Below are 26,813 nucleotides of genomic sequence, written 5' to 3'. Positions count from 1 at the left end.
ATATGTACAACGGTAAAGAAACACACTTTACCTAACTCTATACCTAACTCTAAACTAGACCAAGTTGTACTTAACTATTTCCTATGTGTCGGAATATCCTAACAGCAAACTCCTATTCCAAAAGATAAAGAAATGAAGAGACCAAGGGAAAGTATGCCCCCTATAGATTCAAAATCACAAGTTGAAAAATTCTATGTCTTCAAGAGGAGAAAAAAGGGTCCAAATACGAATACTAAGAGTGATCCTGATGTAATAAATGTTCAAGAAGAATCCTTAGAAGAAAAGGATTCACATAAGAAAAGTACAATGGTTTTTACAGGTATTCCCACCACTTCATTCCCATATGTTGAGGAGACAACTGAGTCACCTATCTCTTCTACATCTCATATTCTAGCACAACATAATATTTTTACAAGATACAAGGAGATCAAGAGGAAGAATGAAGCATTGAAGGCTTCAACATATTCAGATTTTTGGAAGAAACATTCCACCACTCAATATAGGTTGTTGTCTGCATTTGATACAGAAAAGGGGCAGTTCCAAATGGCCTTTTTGGAACCTATAGTTCCAGCCCCCAGAAGTGCAGAAGACTACAAAGCTTCAATATTTTCTGTTGATACCAAAAAAGTTCATCTAATCGATTAAATCGATTTGCATAAGCAAGAAGATGAGATGATTTATTCAACATTGACAAGTTCAATCATGGTTGCCTCAAAGTTGCAAGATTCGATGAATAATATGCATTCACAGTTGAAGATAGAACGAATGTCTTCTCTAGCCAAAGGCACTAGAATTAAAACTTTAGAAGATTTAATAATAAAACTAGGACATGATCCTCGTGATGTTAGTGCAGTCGAGGATATAATTAAAAACGAAAATGAAGATATTCAAGCCCTCAAGAAACAACTTAAGCTTCCAACCATAGAGCACCCTCAGGCAAAAAAGTAACCAATCTGGAAATGGAAAAAGAAAAGTTATTCAAAATAATAGTTGAACAGAATGTTCAAATCCATAAGATGGAAAAGGACATGGAAGCACTGTTGAAGGAAAAGGAACAATTGGAAGCAACAGGTACATCAACACAACAGGAAGTACAACAAATAACACAAGCATCAACTTTAGATTCTTCTAAGAAGTTAGTTCAAGCTTTAGGAGAATTATCATTAACAAATAAGGAAATTGAGAATTTAAAAACAACACTCACAAAGATGGAGGAAAGCAAGATAAAAGTAGATAATGCATACCTAGTAGAGGTGCAAAAGAACTACAAATTGATACAACAAATTCAAAAGTATGAGAATTAGTCTCTAACATCTCAGATGTTGACAGAGGCAAAAAATATATATGGCATAACATAAATGGAAACATCATAGAATTATGGTCATTCATTCAAATCATATTTGAGCAGGAAGAGTTAGTACATAATGTCAAGGTAGCAATTGAACAAACAAATATTGAAATAGAGCACATGCCAACATAAGAAAATAGAATTATGAGAATACTGAATTTTAAAACTAAGGAAGAGCTTGAAGAGCTTCAAGTTCAAGACAAAACATGCACAATGATGGAAGTAAAAAGGGTATTAACAAAGAGGAATCTCATGATACAGTTGGAGAATAAGTGCAAAGAATTGGAGTTACAGGTAAAAAGATTTAACAAAAAATTAATGTATTGCAGGAGAAAGGGCTCCCAGCCTTAAGAGCTTCTAATGGAAAATTGATTCCATTAGAAAATTATCAAGATCAATTATGTAATATAGTTGTAGATGCATCCAAGTTTACTAAAGTAAGAGGAACTATAAGTGGAGAAGATTTCATGGAAGGCCTACAACATGATCTCTTCATTCAACATCAAATCCATCATCTATTTTTAAACAAACCAACTTTCCAAACATACACAGAATTAGATGAGAGATTTCAGAGCATGGTAAATTTTTCAATTCCTAGTGAAGAGCGATGGGATAAGTTGCTGGAGCTAGTTGAATAAAGACAAATAGAAATCCTACAGTTTTGGGGAGTAGGCAAACAAAAGAAGCACAAAAGTAGATACAATCATGAACAGTTCACCTCAAAGTTTGAAAAAAGAATAAAAAATAGTTTAGATTTCCTATTACTTAGTTCTATTTTGGAAATATCTACATGTTTTTAGTAGATATTATTTTGTAATAAATTTTATTTGAAGTCCAAATCAATTCAAGACCAAATCTATAAATATTTTGTAAAAATACTTAGTAAAGGTTGGATTATGCAAGAAGAAAATATTTTTCTATTATTGTAAGAAGTGAAATATATTTTTGAAGTAATCAATTCGGTAATACAAAGGTAGTTTGGTTTTAGGATTTCTGTGTCAAGCAAATGGTGATTTTCTCCTCTTTGTAAACCTATTTTCCTTTCAAGTTTCACATGAATTTTTTCCTTCTTAAATTGTTTACAAGAAGATTAAGGGCATAATCTACTTTCAATACTCTGCTCTGGCTTGTTAAGAAATCTTAATGTTTTCTTTTTGATATTAAGTATATAATTCATCTATGTATGCTCTATATTTAATTGATCCTAATTCTTATTCATCTCATCCACACCACAACAACTCTACGAGATCCAGGAGTTTGCCTACCTCGCCCTGTTTTCTGCTCCTCTATTTATTTTAATTGATTACTGAAGACCTTATGACTCCATGCCCAATGGAATTCTCTTCCATTTTACAACCAAAACTTTAAAAAATCTATCTTGTCCTTTCATACCTAGCCTAAAATATAAACACTAAGATTAAAAATCATACAGAGAGAGCCCTCTCTGAAGCTGGAAGGGCTAGATCCCAGCTTTAAAAGTGGTTTGTGGTTACCTCTGCAGTTTCCTTTTTATCCTAGGAAAACTACAGAGTGCTAACATTATGGCGACCATACTGGGGAATTATTCCCTAGTAAACTTTAATTACAAAATATTAAACCTATTTCCTGTGGGTGACAGTGAGTTAGGAAATCTTTAGGCTGAATTCTTCACCAATAAGTTATATATACCTAGCTGTAAATAATTTCTTTGAATATCTGGATCCTAGAAATATTTACACCTGATCCCATCTAGATCCTAATCCTCCCAAAGTTGTAAATAATCCCGAGAGGTTGATTAGAAAAAAGAGCTTTACATAAAGTCAAGCAAGCAATAATCCTTTGCCGAGATCTAATTCACTCTCAAAAAGTTTTAAGTCAAGAAAGCAATAATCCTTTGCCAAGATCTAATTCACTCCCAGAAAGTTTTATAACAGTTGAGGATATTGAGTTTGATTTACCCTTTGAGCATAGTATTTTTAGAAACAAATCAGAAAGCTTCGTCCCTAAAATAGCCTTTGATGAATTCATTTTGAAACCTCATATCTCAGCACATAAGCCTGTCATTTTAGATTCTGATAAAGATGTTGTACAACAATTTGAAAAGCTTGAAAATATAGTAACCCAATTGAATCAAGGTGCTCAAAAACCATTTGTAGTTCAACAAACTACCATTTCTTATTCTACTGCATCATTTACCTCCAGTGTGGTTTCCCTTTTTCCACTATTCCCATTTCATCTCTCATTCGTACTCCTTTTATAGCAACTCATCAAGTCACAGTTCCACCTCCTTTACCACCCCTAACATCAATCACAACTATAGTTTCATCCTCCTCTCATGTTCCAATCATGGCAACTCGTTATGCCCTTTGGTTTCGAAATAACCACTAAATTCTATGCCACTAAATTATTCACAACGTATACCGGAATTTAATGGCACTAGGCCCACTACAACTCAGTAACACATCGATAATATGAATGATTTTGTAGACCTAGAAGAGGTTGATTATGTTGATGTTCGAATAACGTTGTTTGCTCAAAGTTTGAATAGTGAAGCAAGAAAATGGTATAGTGGATTATCAGCAAGCAATATTGCCAACTTACAACAATTTCATCAAGTTTTTATTTCTTGTTGGGAGGTTAAGAAGAATCCACTTCATATTCTAGCAGAATATGAAAGTTTAAGAAGAGATACATGAGATTTAGTTCAAGATTATTCAGATAGATTCAACAACCTTTAATGGAACTGGGCCCACTACAACTCAACAACACATCGATAATATGAATGATTTTGTAGACCTAGAAGAGGTTGATTATGATAATGTTTGAATAAGGTTGTTTTCTCAAAGTTTGATTGGCGAAGCAAGAAAATGGTATAGGGGATTAACAACAAGTAGTATTTCCAACTTACAACAATTTCATCAAGTTTTTCTTTCTCGTTGGGAGGTTAAGAAGAATCCACTTCATATTCTTGTAGAATATGAAAGTTTAAGACTAGCTCCAGGAGAGTCAGCTCAAAATTGTTTAGATAGATTCAACAACCTTTATAATTCTATTCCAATATAAATAAATCCTCCTTCAAGATTAGATTTACTTTGATATCTAGATGGTTTTAATGCTGACATGGCCAATCAGTTGAGAGACAGAAATACAACCACTTTAGAAGATATGCAAAAGAATGATGTTAGTGTAGAGGCCAATATGTTTGCCAAAAAATCCAAACTAAGGGTTGAAAATAAAGTGCCTATTAAAGAAGAACCTTCTTCATCATCAGATGTGAAGCTAGACACTTTGGTTAAAACTATAGAGAGAATGATGGAAAGAATGACTTTGACAAATAGAGATCCACCAAGAGCACCACAAGGGGGTCCTCAGATTAGGAGTCCAATTTTTAGAAGGAACCAACCCCAAATTAAAAAAAGATATCCAAGAAACCCAACATATCAACAACAAATTAGACCTCCTTTTTAGGAAAATTATGCAGATGAAGAAAATGAGACAACATATGAGCGAGAAGAGAATCAGATTAATCTTTTTGGTGAAGGAGAAATAGATAATGTTTTCTTGACCAAAGAGGAACAATATTTGTTCTTGTTAGCACAACAAGATGTCATGCCTATACAATCAGAGGATTACAAAAGGGGTTATCAAATGCTATTATGGAAGTGCACAAATAATATAATATGAGAAATAAAAAATTTGCAACAAATCCTTCTAAAAAGATCCAAATTGGTACACCTTCTACAAGTCAAACAAAGGTTGATCTTCCAAAGGAAACTCCTCAAAAACAATATACAACTTAGAAAGAGGTAGATAAGCCTCAACCTTCTTTCAACATTGAAAATGAGTTATCAAAGGTTAAAATTTCTGTTCCTCTAATTGAATTGGTGAAAAAGGATGTGTATAGAAGTCAAGTTATAAAAGCACTAAAGATAGAGGAGGGAAAAGATACTGTGAAATTAAGTGATGACCAAGCAAAATAGTTTTTGGACCAAAAGTTGAGGGAAAATCACAAGATGGTAATTTTCCACCTTTTTATGTTAGTCTTAACATTCATGATTTCATTTTGCACAATGCCATGCTAGATTCTAGTGCTTCACATAACCTCATGGCCAAAGTGATTATGGAGAAACTGAGATTAGATATAACCAGACCATACAAATGTTGAACGAAATGTAACTAGCTTCGGTCTTCATAAATTTAATTTTGATATTTGTATTTATTCAAGAAAATAGAAATAATTATTTTTATATTATTTTTCAATGAGTTTCTTGCTCATTTAAAATACGTCAAACACATTTTAAAGTACTTCTAGAAAGTCAAAGTCAAAATTTAATTATGATGAGACCCTTTGAGGGCGTGTTACATCATATATGTCAACATAAAAGGTCATGGTTACACCTCCAAGCATAGTCAAATCCTCTCATAGCCTCAACGAAGTCTCCAAGAAGCAAAATGATAAATAAAAGATGAATTATCAAGTCGGCGTAATGGACAATGAAGTCAGCCTAAAGAGGAGGGACAAACCTCTATTTATAGAGGATGTCCACTCCTCATTTGACAACACTTGTGCTTGAAAATCTGTAGGAAGAAAAGAAGACTAGAAGGACGCAAAACTCCAAGAAAGATGTCTACAAGGGAAACAAGATAAGGAGAAAGAAAAATGAAGGTAAGAAGACATTTTCTATGGTTTCTGCAGCCACACATGCGAAGATAAAGGAGGCTTCCTGTGGTCATTACAATAGTAAATCACAGTGACAAGTATCTTGGTTTTGGGGTAAGAAACAAGGACTCTAAGGCCTCCCCAACCTGAGAAGAAGAAGGAAAAGACAACGAGGAGAAGGAGACTATTTTAGGGTTTCTTTGCACATGTATAACAAGTAAACCTTTGCAGATTTGACAACAGATAATGGAAACACAATGAGAGGCATCATTCAGAGGTATAACTAGGTCTACAAGGTCTATAAGGAAAGCGAAGAAGGTTCTCCCTATAGAAAAGTAAAGAAGCGTTAATGTTCTAGGGTTTCTCCAAAGAAGAAAATAAATATGACTTAATCAAACAACAGGAGAAGGATGAAATACTAAGGAGCAAAGTGCGAGAAGGAAGAGGTCCATGTGCCGAAATTTATAGTGCAGAAAGAGGAAGGATTTGACTATGCTTGGAGGATATCCTAGTCAAGGGTCTAGGGTTTGGAAGTTGTTCAAATAAGAAGCTTCAACAAGAGAAAAATTACCAAGGGTTTTCCTTTCAAGAGTGGAGAGGTTTTGTCCCTGGAAGAGAGCCAAACTTTGTGTTCTTGTTATTTTGTTTTGGTAGAAGTTTGAAGAAGTACACACATATGCACTAACAAGAAGAAGAAGAAGCATAAGCTAACAATAAAAGTAAAAAGACTCCACAAATTGTCTTCAAGTAACGAAGAATCACACCACACTACTTTGCCTTAGATTCTTCAACATGGTATTAGAGCTAAGGTGACACATTAAGGAAAGGGAAACTCAAGAATACTCTTCAAGGGGAAGCATCTACAAAGTTTAAGCATCAAGACTAGAAGTCTCAATCACTTCAAGAACAATAAGGGTCTACAATCTATCATTCATCAAGGAGGTCTAAAAAGCTACAAGAAGAGCCTTACATAAAGGCACCTACAAAGAAAAGTAGATTGAAGCAGGACCTACATCAAGCTACAAGTCTTCAAGAAAATCCCATTATCAAGCAAGTTGACTTGGAGAAGGCAACTTGAAGAACATCAAGATCCAAGGAAAACAAGCCATCAAGCCTTCAAGGAGGAAGCAAATACACTACCTCTCAAAATATATCAAGTAAGTACATGTACCCTTCTGAATATACATCAATGTATTTTTTCAAGGAAAGCAATAAATTGGTAGGCACAAATAACTTTCTTGCATGGAACAAGAGGACTGATCTACTACTCAAGGAGAAGGAACTCCTAGAACTTTTCAAAGGGAATATCACTATCCCTACTAAGGAACAGACTCAAGCCTTAGTCAAGTGCAACAAGGATGAGACAAGAGCTCAAAGGATTCTAATAAAATCAATCAAAAACTCTCTCATTCCTTATGTCTCCAAGTTTGAGACATAGAATTTTTTTTTTTTTATGATAAGCTAGTAGAGCTATTCTCGGTATCCACAACCAGAGAAGTTATATCTCTGAGAAATGAATTATACAAGATGAAGATAACAACAGAAGGAATAACTTCCTACTTCATGAAAATCTCTGAAATGAAGATCAAATTCAAGATCTTGGAGAAGTCATGTCTGGCAAAGAGATGACAATTGTAGTACTCAATGATCTACTTGAGGAGTGGGGAAACTTCACATCAAGCATATATGCCAAGAAGGAAGCAACCACTCTTAGTGAAATGTGGTCTCTATGCAGAACAAAGGAAACCAGACTCAAGGCAAAAGAAGATGTCAGATCAAAGGAGCAAAAATTTGCTACTATGGCCAAAATAAAGGGTAAATTTGGCAAGTTTGGTCCACGAAGAATAAACAACAAAGACATGTATAAGATCCAATGTTTTGGATGCCAAGAATATGGAGACTAGAAAAGGAATTGTCCAAATCTTAAAAAGGACAACAACAAAAGGAATAGGGAATAAGCTCACATAACTCAAGAGATGAAAGAAGAAGGAAAGAAGCAAAAGAAGGAAGATCCTCCATATCTATACTATGAATAGGTAAAACTATTTACTTCTAGACTTGTTTCAAAGTTTTGGGTAGATTAGGATCATGTAGGAATAAATTGAATTTGCATGGCTAGAAACATCCTCTACAATCTAGCAACATGATGTACATAGAGTTCTAGATACTCATGTAGATGTAGCATTTATGATAATAACAAAAGTGCATAAGTAGAAATACCTTCTAGAATATAGGAGCATGACAGATATAGCTCAAGATATTCATGTAGAAAAAGCATACCTAGTATAGGACCTCATACATGATGAAAGAAAATTGATCATGATAAGAATCTTAGAATACCTACATCATCAAAATAAAGGAAACATTTGCAAGGCAAGGATATTTAAGATCCTATGATGGAATCTTCAAAAGAAGGTTCATGGACCAAAGCAGATATCTCATTGGGAATCCCATTCATGGGTTTCAAAAAAGGATGATATGCAGGCAAGCTAAGATGAAGCAAGAAGGGCCACACCAAAGGATGATCAAAGGAGAATCAAGATGAGGTATGTATGCATCAAATTTTAAGTCATGTTATCATTTGTATATTATTGAGTCATGGGTATAGTTCTATAACATGATCAAGCATAAAAGAATCTCTTTCACTAAGAATATGCCGAAAGGAATGTACCACAATGCAATGAAGGTCAACAAAATAACATGCTCACATAAGGAGCATAAGATTTTTGACTATGAAGCAAGAAGAAATGTTGACAAGTCCAGAAAGAAAGCAATGAAGGAACACTCTCACAAGAAGCATTAGATGGTTGACCTATCTATATGAGAAGAAGAAAATGAAGAAAGAGATCAAGCATGTGAAGAACACCATGATCACTGAGAATCACTATATGAAAAAATTCCTTGAGGACATCTCTCAAAAGAAGGCATGAAAACTATGATAAAGGAAGAAAGGACCCTTGACATCTATGAAGGCCTTGGAGATACAAAAGATGTAGATAACTGATTCTACTCTTCAGAGATGTCATGATGAAGAAGCCATCCAACAAAAGAAAAAGCAATGTTGAAGAAATATCACGATGAAGTCATGATGGGCTACTAGGTAAAATCATGTAACCTAACAAGTACATCGAAGCATCCATGAGAATAATATTCCGAAGCATGGACAAGATGACAAAAGAGTAGCCAAGATGACAAGAAAACCTGATGAATGACAAGAAAACCACTTTCCATGAAGGAAGCAAGACATGACAATCAACGAAGGAAAGTGATCGATGGATGGTGCCCTACATAGAATAAGTTCAAACAAAGAATTCATGACATCAAGAAATGAAGGAGATCAAGTAGCTGGAGGACCCACGAGGAAGAAGCTGCTGATGAAGGAAAGAGTCTCCAGTTAAGAGGGATCTCTAATAGGTCCCTAATCAAGAGGGAGTTTTGGATCACCCCTAATTACAAAGGAGTGACAACTATGTTTTCCATTTCATGGGTCATGCACTAGACCAAAACTAACAATTGTAAGTCTAGATGAAGGCCATGAATGGAAATGTAGAACACAAGATAGACACAACATTCTTGTCTTCACTTGGAAGAAAGAATGGGAGGATTGGGTAATCATCTGACATCCGATACTCTTTGAGGATGTGTAGGGCATGCAAGACAAGAGTAGGAAAGAGGACCAATATTCTTTGAGGGTTGGGAACCCAAGATAAGAATAGTACTAGAAGGTCATACTCGGAGAACACATGGGTGGGTATGTACCTTGAGAGACAATGATGAAAGTGTCTATAAATCATTGGTCTCGCAAACATTGTAGCTCATGGTCTCGTAAAGAGATGGAGCTGTTAGTCAAGGCCTTGCACTATGACAATGCTGATGGATATGATGCTATAACAGATGTATTTCTAATCCAGTTTCTCTTATGTGAATTCTTCAAGATTGAAAATTTCCAAACACCTTGTAATGTTGTATGAATACCTCCCTAGTTAAGAGGGAGTGTTGAAGGAAATGTAACTAGGTTCGGTCTTCATAAATGTAATTTTGATATTTTTATTTATTCAAGAAAAGAGAAATTATTTTTATATTATTTGTCAATGAGTTTCTTTCTCATTGAAAATAGGTCAAACACATTTTAAAGTGCTTCTAGAAAGTCAAAGTCAAAATGTAATTATGATGAGACCCTTTGAGGGCATGTTACATCATATATGTCAACATACAAGGTCATGGGAACACCTCCAAGCATAGTCAAATCCTCTCCTAGCCTCAACTAAGTCTCTATGTAACAAAATGATATATAAAAGATGAATTATAAAGTCGTCCTAATGGACAATCAAGTCGACCTAAAGAGAAGGGACATACCCATATTTGTAGAGGTTGTCCAATCCTCATTTGACAACACTTGTGCTATGAAATCCGTAGAAAGTAAAGAAGACTAGAAGGACGCAAAAATCCAAGGAACAGGTCTACAAGGGAAGTGGGATAAGGATAACTTAACAACGAAGGTAAGAATATAGTTTATAGGGTTTCTACAGACACACGTGCGAAGATAAAGGAGGATTCTTGCGGTCATTACAACAATAAATCACAGTGACAAGTATCTTGGCTTTGGGCTAAGAAACAAGGACTATAAGGCCTCCCCAACCTATGAAGAAGGAAAAGACAACCAGGTGAATGAGACTGTTTTAGGGTTTCTTTCCACACGTACATCAAGTAAACCTTTGTAGATTTGACAACAGATAAAGGAAGCACATTGAGAGGCATCATTCGTAGGTATAACTAGGTTTTTGATTGGTTGTTTGTTGTCCAGCCAAGTCCCTAGGCAAATTTCGATGGTATTTCTCCTTCGAGGTGATATATTACCCCTCCTGCTCCAGCCTCCCCAGGATTTCATTTTGACACTCCATAAAAAAATAACTGATATTGATTTAGAGAGAGTCAACACTATATAAATTTCTCTTTATCCATTTTAATTGAAAATGAAGGGGATATGGTGTGAGGATTGAAGCTTCCAGCATGATGAGGAACTTTATTTAATTGAAGCCAAACCGATTCTTCTTTTGAGAGGTTCTCAATCTCTGCAGGATCAAATCCATTGGAAGTTACAACTTTAACCAAGAGTTGAGTTGCTATGATGACTGGTGAACCAAATCTAGTTTGATGTTCTTGAAAATTGCATGGTTATGAGTAAGCCATATTGACCAGCAAATGTATTTGGGGATTGCATCCCAACATTTGATGGGAACCGAGTTTGTCTTTAAGGGCACTAGATAGTGTTGCTTCCAAGATTTAAACATTTTTGTCCAGTTTGGCAGGATGGATTGGATGCGTTTAATTGGACTCATCACCAATCTCCAAATTTCTATGGAGAAGGGGAAATGATAGAATATGTGTTGAATTTCTTCCTATGTGGCTTCGTAAAGAAAACATCTCGATGGACCTTGGATCTTCCTTTTCCTAAGGTTTTCCACCATTAGGATCTTTCCATGCATTGATTCCCAACATAAGGTATTGACTTTGGGGAGGCCATCCTTATGCCATATTTTCCCCTAAGTGCTTGAGGAAAGGGGGTGTTGTATCTGGGAGATTAAGGATTCATAGCCTTCATTAACCGTGTAATTGGCCTTTTTCCCCCAACTCCATATTCTATGATCTATTATATTGGTTTCAATTGGGAAGAATCCCCTGAGTGATTTAATCAGAGCATCCCAATGAGAGGAGGGAGGAGCTGGGAGGGGGGAGAAGCTAGCCTTTCCAAAGTCCATCCTCATCCCAACATGAAATATTTGCATCCATTTGAAACAACTCGGGGATTCCATTTCCCACTAAGGTGATTGAGGAGGACGGGATCCCATCCTTCCATAAATGGATTCACCTTCCATTTACGTAGTGCCATCCTAGATGATCCACCACTATTGGAGCTGTATATTTGCATAATTCCCATAACTTAGATACCTAAGCTTCCCAACATTCCTCTTTCGGTCTAAGGATTTGATTTTTGTGGAAATACTTCCTCAACAACACATGTTTCCACCATTCCTTGGATTTCGACAGGAGCCTCCAAACTAACTTTGTACCTAGTGCCAGGTTCATATATTCTAGATCCTTAGTAACTAGTCCTCCGAGATTTTTTTGGAGTCTCACTATATTCCAGTTCACTAGGTGGAAGCAATGCTTGTTCTTCTTCCAACCCTACCACAAAAACTTCCATATCATGCTACCAAATTCGAAGTATAATTCCTTTGGAAGCTAAAAGACCAAAGCCTATGTGGATTAGAAGAAAGGAAATAACTGACTTTATAAGCATCGTCTTCCCTGCCACGTTTAATCATTGCACTCCCCATGAAATGAATCTTTTGTATTACTGCCTACCAATCCTCTCCTGTTGTAGACCCAAAATAAATAGGGATGCCAAGATAAGTAAAGGATTTCCAATCTTTTGCCACTGATAATCCTAGTTGAAATTTCTTGCAAGCTGGACTCATTACAGTTCCATCCTTAAATTTGTCTTTTGTGCTTATTGACAACCCCACCTGATAAGAGCCGGTATAGGTCCAAAATGCTCTTGAACCAGGTGGCTATTATTTTTTAGTCTCCTCCCATAAGGAGATAATTATCTACAAATTGCAATGATTTATTTCTTTAACATTTCGGGCTATACTCAGACCAAGAATCTTCTTCTCTATTCTAGCTGCTTCCAAGTTTCTACTAAGACTTTCTGCCATAATGATGTACAACAGAGGGGAGAGTGGTAACCTTTGTCTTAGTCCTATTGAGGCCGAGAAAAAGGGCGCAGAACTACCATTTATTAAAGGTGTTATCCATGGGGACCCAATGTAGGCTTTGATCCATTGGATGAACACCTAGTTGAACCCCAACTTTTCTAGGATAATGAATTTTTTAATAATTGCCAAACATTATAAATATCAATATAACTCTTTTTGTTTACTTATTTTATTGAATTTTGTTGTTTATAGATAAAATCAAATTAATTTTTCCATTTAAGTCAAATTATGATAGCTTTGTTTCATTAAAATAAACATTTAAATAAAATGGATTTAACAGAAAAATATATTTTATAAAGATAATTTTGAAAGCCATCTTTTGATCTCAAATGTTATGCCTCCTACCAAGTTCACCTCAAAAACTCCAAAACAATGTCCACAAGGGGAAAAACTAATTGTTGAATCTACAAAGAAAATAGTTGGCAATACAAAAACAACTCTATAACCGTTCATGCTTATAATTAAGTTAGCAAAACATGGCATTGGATGCCCATATCCATTAGGTCCTTACATAACCTTTCAGCGGGGTGAGGGAGTATTTATAGAAATTTTAGAGAAGACATGATAAAAATTGTTAAATGATTTTGTATTTTCCAACACAAGTATATCTCATCTATACACTCTAGCTATTAAAACCCGTGTAATACCATGTTTTGGAGCTATAGAATTGGTTGAAAAGCAAACTAATACTACAACAAGATTATCATGTTTTGGAGCTATAGAATTGGTTAAAAAGAAAAATAATACTACAACAAGATTATCAATAAAGGCCAAGGTAGGTGCATTTCTTTCTTTCAATGTGTTGAGCCCTCAACAACTCTCCTTAATTTTTAGAAAAAATAAAAAGTCCTCTATTCAATTTAAAAAATAAGTAAATAATATTTTGGTTATCATTTGATCCTACCTTTCTTGATTTTTGGTTCTTTTGGATTGTTTTGTTGTTTTATTCTCCCTCTATATATTTATATATCTATAATAAGTTTCCATCATCTTTTAATCTTGGCCAACTTTCCGGTGATTTAATTTTTTTCTCATTTCGAATTTTGAATTAAAAGTTATGACCCTAAGAAGTTTTGCATTATTGGTTGTTTTTTTATTATGTGTCATTCTGAAATGAAAAATAACATGGCATTTAATGTGAATGATGAATTGGCATGTTGACTAAGCATGTGATGTGTACCCAAATCCTCGTGATGAATCATTCTAATGAACAAATTAACATGACATTTGATATGGCAGATGATATGGACTTCTGACATGTCCTTTCAATTTTTTGTATTACTATTATTTGAATTGGTTTAGATCCATATATGCAACATCCAAGGTCTCAAGTTTGATTTTTTTAAATTTTCACCTAAATTGTTTTTCACCAAAGGCTCATGTCCTGATGTGATATTTATGGAATTTTAGTTTTTTATTTTTATTTTTAGATCCATTCAAATATTTAGATTTACCTCATATGTTTTATTCTGGATTAGTTCACACCCAAATACATTTTAACTCCGAGTTGGTTTTTGGATATATTTACATTTTATTCCAGATTGTAAGTTTTTAGATTTACCTCATATGTTTTATCCCGGATTAGTTCACACCCAAATACATTTTAACTATGTTTTATCCCGGATTAGTTCACACCCAAATACATTTTAACTATGTTTTATCCCAGATTAGTTCACACCCAAATACATTTTAACTAGATATATTTTATTACTTTATACCTGAGTTGGTTCTTACTTAGATATATTTTTTCCCATATGAGTTTCCAAATTAGTTTATTAGCTCATACCCGAGTTGGTTCTTACTAAGATATATTTACATTTTATTCTAGATTGTAAGTTTTTAGATTTACTTCATATGTTTTATCCCGGATTAGTTCACACCCAAATACATTTTAACTATGTGATATTTATGGAAATTTAGTTTTTTATTTTTAGATCTATTCAAATATTTAGATTTACCTCATATGTTTTATCCTGGATTAGTTCACACCCAAATACATTTTAACTCCGAGTTGGTTCGTACTCGGATATGTTTTATCCCGGATTAATATATTTTATTAGTTCATACCCGAGCTATTTTATTAGTTCATACCTGAGCTGGTTTTTATTTAGATATATTTTTTCCCATATTAGTTTCCAAATTAGTTTATTAGCTCCTACCCGAGTTTCTTACTCGGATATATTTACATTGTAGTTTACTTTCACCAGAATTTGCATTTGTACATTATTTATAATTTTTTAATTTAATTTAATTGCGTGTGAGAGAACAATTTTTTAATTTAATTTAATTGCGTGTGAGAGGACATTGGTTTCGCCTAAATTCCTAGCATTTTTAAGGACATAAATAGTTTACTTTCACCAAAATTTGCATTTATACATTATTTATAATTTTTTAATTTAATTGCATGTGAGAGAACATTGGTTTCGCCTAAATTCCTAGCATTTTTAAGAACATGAATAATTTTTTAATTTAATTTAATTACGTGTGAGAGAACATTGGTTTCGCCTAAATTCCTAACATTTTTAAAAACATGAATATGACATGTGAGAGAACATTGGTTTCGCCTAAATTCCTAGCATTTTTAAGAATATGAATAATTTTTTACTTTAATTTAATTGCGTGTGAGAGAACATTGGTTTCGCCTAAATTCCTAACATTTTTAAGAACATGAATATGACATGGACTCATGCGTGTAACATTTTTAAGAACATGAATATGACATGTGAGAGAACATTGGTTTCGCCTAACATTTTTAGGAACATGAATATGATAGTGAGAGAATGTGTAACATGTTTAAGAACATGAATATGACATGTGAGAGAACATTGGTTTCGCCTAACATTTTTAGGAACATGAATATGATATGTGAGAGAACATTGGTTTCGCCTAAATTCCTAGCATTTTTAAGAACATGAATAATTTTTTACTTTAATTTAATTGCGTGTGAGAGAACATTGGTTTCGCCTAAATTCCTAACATTTTTAAGAACATGAATATGACATGGACTCATGCGTGTAACATTTTTAAGAACATGAATATGACATGTGAGAGAACATTGGTTTCGCCTAACATTTTTAGGAACATGAATATGATATGTGAGAGAATGTGTAACATTTTTAAGAACATGAATATGACATGTGAGAGAACATTGGTTTCGCCTAACATTTTTAGGAACATGAATATGATATGTGAGAGAACATTGGTTTCGCCTAAATTCCTAGCATTTTTAAGAACATGAATAATTTTTTAATTTAATTTAATTGCGTGAACATGAATAATTTTTTAATTTAATTTAATTGCGTGTGAGAAAACATTGGTTTCGCCGAAATTCCTAACATTTTTAAGAATATGAACATGAATATGACCATTGATGACATGGACGCATGCGTGTAACATTTTTAAGAACATTTTAAGAATATGAACATGACCATTGATGACATGCACGCATGCGTGTAACATTTTTAAGAACATGAATATGACATTTGCAGAATTCCTAACATTTTTAAGAATATGAACATTGATGACATGGACGCATGCGTGTAACATTTTTAAGAACATGGAATATGAACATGAATATGACCATTGATGACGTGGACGCATGCGTGTAACATTTTTAAGAACATTTTAAGAATATGAACATGACCATTGATGACATGCACGCATGCGTGTAACATTTTTAAGAACATGAATATGACATTTGCAGAATTCCTAACATTTTTAAGAATATGAACATTGATGACATGGACGCATGCGTGTAACATTTTTAAGAACATGAATATGACATTTGCAAAATAGTAACATAGGGTTCACAGTCTACACCACCCATAACTTCTTATACAATGCGTACAGGATTGTTATACAGGGTTCACATTCTACACCTCCCATAACTACTTATACAATTCTTTATGTGAGAAATAACATTATAAATAACTTAAAATAATTTTCCATAATGAATGTGGGATAATGAATTAATTTGTATGGGATAATGAATTAATTTGTAGATCAACAATTAAAATTAACTCACGAATTAAATCAACGATTGTTTTCGCTTTTTCTGTGACCATATCTTGAGTTTTAGAAGGCCAGATTGAGTGCGAAATAGCTCATTGAAGATGCTTGAAAAATTTGGAAAAAATCAATAAACGTTTTGGTTGTTATTTTTTATTTTTATTTATCTTTATCTTTATTTTTTTGGTTGGTTTTAATTAATAAATAAGTGTGGATTTAAAATAATAAAAAAATAAATTTTCTGTTTGTGTTTTTAATTAATAAATAGGTGCGATTTAAAATAATAAAAAAGTTATTTTCAAGGGAAAAGAGAATGAACCAAATTCCAGCAATTCACCAGGAGAATAAGCAACAAAAAGAAGCAATAACGTAGAAGATCATATGTTGAGATGAGATGTTCTAGGAAAATGGGAAGAATTTTTTTTTTTTTTGTTATTTTCGTATTCTCCGATTCTTTTCAATAGAGAAAGTGTTGGAAATTTTTGCACTACATGAAAAACATATATCTATAATCAGTAGTTTAATTATTGAAGACTTGGAAGTCAATTTGGCGAATTATTCCGCGTATGGTATGTTTGATAATTCTTTTATGTCTCTTATTTCTATTTTTGCATAATTTTTCTCATTAAATTGATTTCTCTTTTCCAATTTTCTGTTATTCTGAAACAAAATACACAATTATTTTATTGAATTATTCGAAGTATTTTAGATTCTTTTTGAGTCTTTGGATATATCAATTCTCAATATATGATATTCACATGTAATTTTTTAGACTTTCTCTCACTCTTGATATGTTTGATAATTCTTTTATGTCTCTTATTTCTATTTTTGCATAATTTTTCTCATTAAATTGATTCCTCTTTTCCAATTTTCTGTTATTTTGAAATAAAATACACAATTATTTTATTGAATTATTCGAAGTATTTTAGATTCTTTTTGAGTCTTTGGATATATCAATTCTCAATATATGATATTCACATGTAATTCTTTAGACTTTCTCTCACTCTTGAAATAGCTTTATTTTTATGTAAAGTAGGTTAACCATTGTATTCAAATAAACCTTAAAAAAAACCAAAAATATATAGGTTGTATAATCTCTCTCACTAAGAGTGCAAATTTATTAGATGTAAAACTAAGCCCACATATCAATAAGAAAGGTTACTATCCAAAAACAACTGCATAACTTTTAAAGGATTGCACTTGGGTAATATTTCCATCACCCATGCAGATTGGATTACACAAGCCCACCTAAAACCACAACAATTTGTATAAATTGGGTAATATTTATTTGTAACTATTTTAGGTCATATATTTTTTCTACGTTAAATTACTTTTTATCATTTTTTAGGTTAATATTAATACAATCAACCAAACTGAATATCGCCACACCAAATGAATCAGGGTCTAATTGGAACCCTAATTGGGTGATATCTCCCCTGTTGTAGAAGAAATTTTTGTCTGTCCACAATTTGAATCTAGAAGGAGGGCCAAGTTGTCCTTGTGGCTGTTAGTTAAATGAATCAGGGTCTAATTGGAACCCTAATTGGGTGATATCTCCCCTGTTGTAGAAGAAATTTTTGTCTGTCCACAATTTGAATCTAGAAGGAGGGCCAAGTTGTCCTTGTGGCTGTTAGTTAATGTTGGCCTACTGGAAGAATTCCCAGAAGGACAATCAATTCCTCGCCAAGGTTAAAATTCGATGGTAAAAGTATAATTTTTTCTATTGATCATATTTGTTAATTTATTTGTAAATGTAAATCTTTTAGAATATCTAATGACAATAAATCATATAGGTTATTCACTTTCACTTTCCAATAAATATTTCAAGAGTTGGTTCTCAAAATTACTAGTAAAATTTATTCATTCATGGAACAAATTCATGGTAGTATTTCTATTGCTCATCAAAATTATAATTATAATGAATTATGTTTAGCAATGTATAATCTTTGTATGCATGAAAATGAATTTGTTGACTAGTTCTCTTCAAGATTTATCTTACTTTGCTACAAATTCCACATTGAATATCTACCCTCTGAGGAAGATGTGGTAGAATGGTTTCATACTCACGTTTATAATACTAATTCACATGATCAAGAGTAATATAATAGATATGAAATGGATCTTTCCCAAGATATGCATGTTACTAAAGACATTGATCCATTAGTTAATATTAGTTTTATATCTAATGTTATCAAGCCAATGTCGAAATTGCTTCACAATCACACACATTAGGTTTATGAATCATTCTTTGGATTCAAATCTTATAGTTGAAAATATTTTTGGAACTCCCATTAATGCCTCTTGTGTGGAAGGAAATTTGGTAGAAATAGATTTGATAGACGTCATTCAAATATAAAACCTAATAGATGGACATGTCAATAATGCTTGTTCTTTAGAAACTAATTTAGAATTAGTTTCTATTGTTTTAACACAAGATTTATCTTTCAAACAAAGTTTGTGCAATAATGTTATAAATAATTCTTTAATACATGATGATGAAAATCAATTTATCCAAAGAGGAACATCTAACTATTTATACTCTGAAAGTTATTATTTTGTGTATCCAGATTTGTTTTCCAAGTATGATTTATACAATGATAACTCTATTGATATTCATGTTAAAACTCCTATTTGGACTAATTCATGTTTGAGAGAAAATAAAAATTTTGAAAATCAAAGAACTAGTGAGGTTTATTTTAAACTAGTTTAGGATGACGATGCTATAAATGGTCTTCCTACTGACATCGATCATGAACATCATTCATATTTATTTAATTCATTTAATAATGTTTGATAATTCTAATTTTCTTTATGACTAGGAGGAAAGGGAAGTTATTTTTATATTTATCTTAGTATTAATGACATTGAAGCACTTCATCCTATGGTAATGGTTATGCCATGTTCGCATGTTATCAAATACAAACTAAAATATCATGTAATGAAAAGTGAGATACATCAATATTCAGAGTTAGACATACAAAATTCTCATTCTTGAAATAATGATTTCCCTCTAAAATAAACATTTTAACCTATTAAGCACAATTTTGAAATTACAATTCAATGTTCTGATGACATATGCTTTGTTCCTCAAAATTAATTACAAGTATCCAAAGATGTTCATTTTAATATTTCATTGGAAACTTGTTTTGAAAAAATCTCTTTGAAACAATTTCCATAGCCTCTGGATGATTATGTATTTTTTGTAAATAAACGCTTAAATTTCACAAAACACTGGTATGCTATTTTTTTAAGTATTGATTGTATACCTTATAAATTAGTGAAAGATGATACATTATCTTGTCTAACTAATTCTTTCCAATTTTTTGGAAATCTAAAAAATGAACACGAGAAATATCATGTAATGAAAAGTGAGATACATCGATATTCAGAGTTAGATATACAAAATTCTCATTCTTGAAATAATGATTTCCCTCTAAAATAAACATTTTCACCTATTAAGCACAATTCTGAAATTACAATTCAATGTTCTGATGACATATGCTTTGTTCCTCAAAATTAATTACAAGTATTCAAAGATGTTCATTTTAATATTTCATTGGAAACTCGTTTTGAAAAAATCTCTTTGAAACAATTTCCATAGCCTCTTGATGATTATGTATTTTTTGTAAATAAATGCTTAAATTTCACAAAACACTGGTATGATATTTTTTTAAGTATTGATTGTATACATTATAAATTAGTGAAAGATGATACATTATCTCGTCTAACTAATTCTTTCCAATTTTTTGGAAATCTAAAAAATGAACATGAGAGGATCTATGAAAAGAATGATGTAATAACCAATAATTAAAATTTACAACTAATTACATCAATTTATGCAATTAAGAATCAACACAAATTTATTCACTAATTAGCATAGAATTCTGAAAAACATGAGCAAAGACGAATTACTTGTACACTATTTGAATCCCGCTAACTGCAACAAAGTTTTGGAGACGACTCTCCACCCAACCGTAGGCTCAGCTGCACATAATATTTCTACAGCTGGCCACTCTCGAACCCTCATTTAACATACCATTTCTAAGGAATCATTTATCTCACAACACTTTCCTCCCAAGATAATGGATGAAAGAATGAATCATATCATCCTCCTCATGGTCCATTAAATAGACCAAAAAAATGGAAAGAGATCTGCATTCACACATTCCATGTCTCAACATGCCAACTTTTATTTCTTTATTTTAAGTTTTACTTAATTTAATATTTCTTTTAATTTAACTATTTCTTATTTGATTCCTTTTTACTTTTTGTCAACTTTAATTATTCTTAATATTTTTATAGTTTACTTATATATATATTTATTTAGAACTCCAGTTTACTATTTACTATTTTATTTATTTATTATTATTATATTCTTTTCATTATTTATTTACGATTATTATCTTTTCTTTATTATTTACTATTATTTCTTTATTGTTTAATATTTATTTACTATTATTATATTTATTTGTTTATTATTTATTTACTTATATTTTAATATTATATTATATTATTTATTTATTATTAGGGGGTATTACATACTCCCCCTCTTTAAGGAACTTCATCCCAAAGATAAGTTGAATCATTTAACAATTTATTTTATTTAGTTATTTATTACTTCACGTTTACCCCACACCCTATGTTGAACTATATAACCAACAAACATCGAAATTTTCCACAACACCCGAGAAATCTCAAGGAATTTTTGTCCTTTTTCCCAACTTTCAGAACTAGGCCTATATTATAGCCTATGGCAAGCCCCAAGGCTCGCACTGAGGCTTAGACATCATCTACCCCAAGTCAGGCATCCGGTCCCAGTACTCAATGACTCCGAGCATCTCGCAAGGCTAGCCCACTTCCTCCACACTCACTAAGGTGCACAACCCCAGGCATCGAAGTCCTTACACCCCCATTAAACTATGACATCCCAATCCAATATTAAGCATTTTTCCTCCTCAAGATGGTCCCACAACCCCTCAAGAGATATCCATCAAGGGCTATACAAAACAAAGGAACCACTAACATATGTAATGTTGATTGAGTTTTTCCCGAGCCCACATGGTGTTACATATTCTCCCTCACAGGTATGGGCTCCCACAAGATCATCAAATAAACCGACCCTCTCAGCCTAATTGTGGATTTCCTGTTAATCGCCACAACATGAGTTATAATTATAACATCATAGAAGATAACACATATGCCAACTCTTGCATGTCATCATGAGAACATAACATCATTGTTATCACAAAATTCTACATGTCATAAATCTATATATAATTACCACACGTTTCACATCATAATATCATCTAAATTATAACATCAACATATCAACATTAAAGACATATCATCACATAATAAATGAATCACATGTCAATATACATCATATCATAGCATCATGATCCCTACGCATATCATATCCATCATGAGCATTTAACATCAATATCATAACAAATAAATAAATAAGCACCAGATATGCATCATTAACTTTTCATCAAAACTATATCCACTTACCACGAACCATCACATCATGAAACATCATTAATATGAGAATCATCTCAATACACATTAATTATAGAGAAATAATACACTATAAGTATTCTTATCATGAATCAATTTCATTTTCTTATATAAACAATGAATACCGACTATGGATCTTATTAGCAGGGGGTCCTGCTTGTTCATAATTTTGCGCGCGCGCCTCTGAAGAGCGATGACAGGATTGAAACCCTGCAGAACCCTGAGCTCGGCTCGGCAAGCTAGCCTGCAACATCGACCAATACAAGATAGTCCTGCAACGAAGATCTCACCTGATCCGCTCCATGCACAACTCCGGGGGGGGGGTTCGACCCCCCCTTCTTTTACGCCTTTCATTTTCGGCAGCATCCCTATGGAAACCCCCAACTTCCCTACCAGCTCCAGATCTGAGGGAATCAGCCACGAATCGGAGCCAAAAGGAACTGCATCAGCGGGGCACAATCCCAAGCGACATAGCGAGCAAGAATCGACCCCATGCAAGCCCATCTCGAAGGAAATACCAAGACTAATCATTGAAGATCCATGGATAGATGAATATAGAGACCACATGAGCAAACACGCCCTGATCTGCAGATTCATGGGGGTTCGACTGAACGAAAAGGCTCTATGCTGGTGGATAAACCAGAAATGGAAACCCAAAGGGGATTTCGAGCTCCAGCTGGGATCGAGAAGCTTTTTCACCATCATCTTCGCCCACAGGGAAGACCGAGATCGTATCTTCGAAGGAGGACCATATTTCTACAACTCTGCCGGACTATACATCACGTACTGGAGGCCAAACTTCGCTCCAGAATAGGAGGATTTCAAAAAGGTTCTAGTATGGGTTCGCCTTCACTCTATGCCTATGGATTACTGGAACAAGCGAATCTTGGAGGCCATAGGAAACAAGCTGGGAGTCTTCATCAAAGCCTCAGATCTAACATCATAAGGTAAGTACACGGCTTATGCTAGAATCTGTGTTTACCTGGATATTTCAGGACCCCTCCCAGGCCATATGGAGCTGATCCACAGAGGAGTGCACTGGAAGCAAACCATTGACTATGAAAATATCCCATTCAGATGCCGAACCTGCCGCCAGCATGGACATCTCAGCCACGGATGCCCTGTCAATCAATCACAGCCCAAAGCACAACAGGAACAAGGGGAAACTCCAGCACCTGGCTTCACCCCCACTTCAAGAAAGAATAAAGAGAAGAGAAGCAAAAAGGCTCCAAAACAACCCACCAACACTACCCCCACCAATAAGACCCCCACCCAGCAAAATAGCTTTGAAATTCTGGGCAATCTTGACTCATTGGAGCACCCAACAGCTCCTCAGGCCCCCACTGATCATAATCTAACAGATTCAAGCCAACCCACGCCTACCACTGAAGCCCTAAGCAATCTCTGACCCAACCCATGCCCAGGCACCGAAACACCATCAGGACTCCTCTTCCCTCCAGATTATCACCAGCCAAACCCTAAAGCAAACCCAGCAACGCATAGAAATGCATTTAGATAAACCCTCCACAACCCCCTCAAGCAATCCTCTGGAGGAGATCCTTGGTGATCTAGATCTTCAAAAGGTCAACGAGCAATGGTCCAAATTAGGAGTCGATGCCATTCCTCAAGACCATTTGGAGAAGATAGAAATGGCCTACTTGCAGCTGGAATACATCAACCAGAATGCAGCCAAAAGGCAATGGGGAAATAGCAGCCAAATAGGAATACAAGCCAATATGGATCTGGATCAATATAAACCACAGGGACCAGGCAGAAAAAGAGGGCGCAAATCCACAAGACAACAGATACAAGAGCTAGGCAGACGCCTAATCAATGAGGGGAAAATCAGGGCATTGGTCCTTTCTGCTCCAAAGACTGCTCAATGAAAATCACAACCTGGAACATCAGGGGGCTCAACGACACCTCCAAAAGAAGGATCCTGAAAAATCGCCTATTCACGCAGCACCCAGACATTGTCCTACTGCAAGAATCCAAATGCTCTTCCAAGAGCACGGAAACTCTCAAAAAACTTGTTTCCAATAGTCATCAATGCATCAGCATAGACACAATCCGGCAAGCAGGAGGGTTGATCACATTCTGGAACAAGAGAAAATTCATAGTAAAAAATGCTTTGTCCACCAAGCACTCTCTATCGGTGATTTTTAACATGCCAGATTCAGGGCAATCGATCTGCGTTACCAATGTATATGGACCCCAACAACTTCAGGAAAAGCCGGAGATGCTGCTAGACCTGGATGAAGTCAGACAACACCATGGGGCAGATCACTGGATTTTAGGAGGAGACTATAATATGATTACCAATCTAGCAGAGAAAAAGGGAGGACTACGAAGACTGGATAAGGACTCAGAAGCATTCAACACTTTTATTGCTGCTTCCAAACTCATTGACATCCCCACCGTCAATGGTCTACATACCTGGAACAATAAGCAAGGAGGAAACCGACAGATAGCTTCAAGGCTTGACAGATTCCTCATGTCAGAATCCATTCTGTTGCAAAACATAGACATGGAGGCCAACATTCTGCCCATAGGAGGATTTGATCACTGGCCAGTGCAGATCCACTTCACCAATTTGGATAAACCCCAAAACAGACCTTTCAGATTTGAGGCCTTTTGGACAGAGCACCCATCATTCATGCAGAATATACAAAACTGGTGGACTCAAACCACCATAAGGAGCGACAACATCATGTACATAATCCAGCAGAAGCTCAAAACCATAAAGACCAACCTCAAACAATGGAACAAAGATATCTTTGGCGACATAATGCAAGCCAAAAAAGAAATTGAGGTAAAAATGGTGAACCTCCAGCAAACTTTGATCACAGAAGGGCCCAATGAGGAGCGGAACACTCAAGAATTGATTCTGCAAAGGCAATGGGAAGAAAGACTAAAACAGGAAGAGCTACTGTGGAGACAGAAATCGAGAGTGCAATTGTTAAAACAGGGCGAGTGCAACACCAGCTTCTTTCACAAGTCCACCATCCATAATAGAGCTTTTAATCACATCCTATCCCTCAAGACTGCAGATGGCGATCAAGTCTTCTCAAGGGATCACATCGGACCTGAGCTCAACTCCTATTTCACCTCTCTTCTCAGCGAACCCCTTCAAGATCGATCCCAAGCCATAAAAGAAATTTTGGGGGCAATACCCAGCTTAGTTACAGAGGATCAAAATGCCCTGCTTCTAAGAGAGTTTACTGATCAGGAAATTGAAGAAACCGTCTTCTCCATGGCCACGAACAAGGCCCCCGGACCTGACAGATTTACAATTGAATTCTTCAAGGTGTGCTGGCCCATTATTAAAGCTGACCTTCTTATTCTTGTAAGAAACTTTCACAGAACCAAGAAATTCCTTCCTACCATCAATGCCACTTTCCTTACCTTAATTCCCAAATCGAACTAGGCTGACTCCCCTGACAACTTCCGCCCCATAGCCCTTTGCAATGTCCTCTATAAAATCCTTTCCAAATTAATGGCCGACAGACTTAAATCCATCCTCCCATCAATCGTTTCTCAAGAGAAAACTGGCTACGTCGAAGGAAGTCAGATCACTGACAACATAATCCTCACCCAGGAAGTATTGCACTCTCTCAAAACAAACAGATCTCCAGGCATGTTAATCCAGCTTGATCTGTCCAAAGCCTTTGATAGAATCAGCTGGCAATATATGAAAGCAATCCTCCAAGCTTTTGGATTCAGTCAGCTATGGACAAACTGGATAATGGAATTGGTTTCAGGTGCCTTCTTCTCTATTATGCTAAATGGAGGACCCCTACAACCCTTCAGTCCATCCAGAGGTATAAGACAAGGAGACCCCCTGTCTCCTTTTCTCTTCATCATAATGGCAGAAGGGCTAGGAAGATCCTTAACCAAGGAAAAGCAGCAGAACCAACTCAAAGGCATCAAACCGGTACACCAAGGGCCCACTATAACGCATCAACAATTCGTGGATGATACCATGCTCATGGGCGCCCCCACAGTACAAGAAGCTCGCACCATCAACAAGGTGTTAAAAACCTTCTCGGAAGCCTCAGGTATGGAAATCAATCTAACCAAATCCAAACTTTTTTTCTTCAACACATCCATTCCTGTGCAGAGAAATCTCAGCAGAATTATGAATATTCAAAAGAACTCCCTTCCAACCAAATACCTTGGTATACCGCTTTCGGAACATGCCTACAGATCGAGCAACTGGACCCACCGGGTGCTAAACATGGCTAGCAGATTGATACTGATAAAGTCCATCCTTCAAACCATGCCAGCCTACATGTTCTCAGCACTGGCAGCCCCTAAGGTGGCTTACAAGACCATCCGAAACATTCAACGCTCCTTTCTCTGGAATGGACCCTCTAAGAAATCCAAATGGGCCCTCCTCAAATGGACAGACATCGACAAAACAAAAATGGAGGGAGGTTTGGGCCTCCGAGACCCTGAGATTTTAAGCAAGGCCGTAGCAGCGAAAATCTGGTGGAGATGGGTTGAAAATCCTGACTCCCTC

The sequence above is a fragment of the Pinus tabuliformis genome, chromosome 3_2 (genome assembly GCF_031772625.1).
Source record: "Pinus tabuliformis cultivar Carrire ecotype Pingquan chromosome 3_2, CPIR1, whole genome shotgun sequence".
Lineage (NCBI taxonomy): Eukaryota > Viridiplantae > Streptophyta > Pinopsida > Pinales > Pinaceae > Pinus > Pinus tabuliformis.
Note: the sequence above shows the minus strand (reverse complement) of the source record.